This window comes from Bison bison, unplaced genomic scaffold, assembly GCF_000754665.1.
Source record: "Bison bison bison isolate TAMUID 2011002044 unplaced genomic scaffold, Bison_UMD1.0 scf7180017860996, whole genome shotgun sequence".
NCBI classification, from domain to species: domain Eukaryota; kingdom Metazoa; phylum Chordata; class Mammalia; order Artiodactyla; family Bovidae; genus Bison; species Bison bison.
Genome location: NW_011491568.1, coordinates 4,226 through 6,912, shown reverse-complemented (window position 1 = coordinate 6,912; position 2,687 = coordinate 4,226). Strand labels below are relative to the sequence as shown.

Sequence of the window (2,687 nt, the reverse complement as noted above, 5' to 3'; positions counted from 1 at the left end):
GCCTCACAATACCCAAAATGGCAAAATTATAGATGGAGAATCTTAAAAGTGGCAAGAGAAAAGCAACTAGATATACACAAGCGAATTCGTGTAAGACTTTCAGTTGACTTTTCAGCAGACCCTGCAAACCAGGAGTGCCACAATATATTTAAAGTGATGAAAGGACAAAACATACAACCAAGACTACTATACCTAGCAAGGCTATCTTCAGATCTGAACTGGAGAGAATGTTTTACATAGAAGCAAGCACTAAAAGAATTCAGTACCACTAGACCAACAGCTCTCCAAGAAATGCTAAAGGGATTTCTCTAAGTAGAAAAGATAAGACCCAAACTAGAAATATAATAATCACAGAAGGTACAATCTCACCAGTAAAGGAAAACGTAAAGATCAATCACTTATAAAACTACAAGGAAGGTTAAAAGATAAAAGTGGTAAAATACGCACATAAACTAATTAAGAAATAAAAAACGCATGCAAAATATGATGTTTAAAAACATTAAATGTAAGAGGAGTAAAAATGCAGGGTTTTTAGATGAGTTCAAACTTAAGAGATCATCAACTGAAAACAATCATATAATTGTAAAATATAAATATCATGGTAAGAAAGCAAAAACGTGTAATAAATGACACAAACACATACACAGTGAGAGACAGAGATAGAAATAGAAAGGAATCCAAATATAACACTAATTATAGTCATCAAATCACAAGGGAAGAGAGCAAAAGATGAAGATAAAAGAACAAAAACAACCAGAAAAAAATTGACAAGAGAACAGTGAGTACATACCTACTGATAATTATTTAAAATGTAAGTGTTGCAATCAAAAGACATAGCAAGGGGCTGAATGACTAAAAAACAAGATCCATCTCTAAAAGACTCACTTCAGATGTAAACACTGACAAAAACTTAATGTGAAGGGATTAAAAAAAAGTTATTTTATCCAATTGGGAACAAAAGAAAGCTGGAAATTCCAGAAAGATGGCAGAGGAGCAGGCGGATGTGGAGTACATCTCTCTCCACAGATGCATCAGGAACACACCTTCAGATGCAGAAGATCTCACAGAACACCAGGTGAGAGCAGGCAGGAGTCCCTCACCACTAGAAAGGAATACACAGGTCCACACAAATCTCGGCAGGATGAAGGAAGGAAGGGAAAAAGAGGAGAGTGAGCAGGACTGGACCCGTATCCAGGGGGTGAAGGAACTGAAGCAGGGGTCAGATCCCCACATCAGGGCAATTGTTTGGGACAGAGGAAAAGCATTTGAGGCTGTGGGAGAGTGCAACAGCTGATCTACGAGAGTCTGAATGGAGTGAGAACCACACAGACAATCCTTGTTGCAACACTAGATTCCCTGGACAGGGACCCAACTCCCTTGGAACACATGGTAGCGGGGAACTGGGGCATATGGACTGGAAACCAATCCCAGGGCAAAGACTGCTGTTGATTGTGGTGAGAAGGCCTGAGGGGAAGTAAAGGAGGGGATCATAGTGGGGAATGCCTTTGGAGGAAAGCTGGGCAGCCATGGAGGCAATGTGATACTGCTGAGTAATGTGCAGACAGTGGAGCCATCAATGTAGCCTCTCTTCCCTCATATGCCAGTGCTGGCAGCTGACCAACAAAGACTCCAGAGAGGGTGGCCCTTTAAGTACTTGACAAACTGAGCAATAAAGATCCCAACCCAGGAGATCCTTGAGAGTCTGCTGCACCAAGCAACAGAGAAGGACCAACCAGGGAGGCCCTTGGAATGTCAGCTGCCAGAGGCTAGAAAAAGACTCTAATATTGCCACAGCTGCAGAACCTCAGGCTGCCAGTGTTCCTGCATACTTGGCGCTAACAGGGTCCCTGTGATCCAAGTGCAGCACCACCTCCACATCTGGTCCTCACTAGGCAAGTAAGTCCTCCAGGGCAGCCTCAGGAACAAGCTCCTGTGGATGACTCACATGCAGAGGTGGGGATAAAACCACATTGAACCCTGGGGGCAGTGTGGCTAAGGAAGAGGATCAAAAACCTTCCCACCAACTGTACAAACTACAGATGAAATTCACACAATCAACTAGGGCAATGTGAGTTCCCACAGAAGAAAACCACTAGCTCTGGCAGCTGTGGACACTGGAGGCAATAACATACAGTGGTAGGTCCAGATTAGAGTCTGAGCTGTCCCCACAGCAGGCCCAGAGAGCAGCTCATTATCAGAGGATACTCTAGGGATGAGGAGGTGAACTTCGACTCACAGTGAGGGAAAGGACAGTCAGCTGTGAAAAATATTTATTCTTCTTCTTATATTTTGATTTGTTCTATAGTTGGTTCTGGATTTTTTCTTTTTTCTTATCTTTTGCTGTGGCTGTTGATTTTATTTTTACTATTAATTCTATTCAAGCTTTTGAAAACTTTTTTCAATCACACATTTTTTTTTCCATGTAACTTGTTTATTTGATTGTAACCTCACATATTCTCTACGTGCAGTAATCTTTTTTTTAATTTTATTTTATTTTTAAACTTTACAATATTGTATTAGTTTTGCCAAATATCAAAATGAATCCGCCACAGGTATACCCGTGTTCCCCATCCTGAACCCTCCTCCCTCCTCCCTCCCCTACCCTCCTCTGGGTCGTCCCAGTGCACCAGCCCCAAGCACCCAGTACCGTGCATCGAACCTGGACTGGCGACTCGTTTCATACATGA

At 42.2% G+C, this 2,687-nt stretch overlaps 1 long non-coding RNA gene across 1 annotated transcript in view; it reads right to left on the bottom strand.

Annotated features, from left to right (window-relative positions):
• LOC104982936 overlaps positions 1 to 2,687 on the bottom strand; it is an 11,060-nt gene that overhangs the window by 5,630 nt on the left and 2,743 nt on the right. The window lies entirely within an intron of this gene.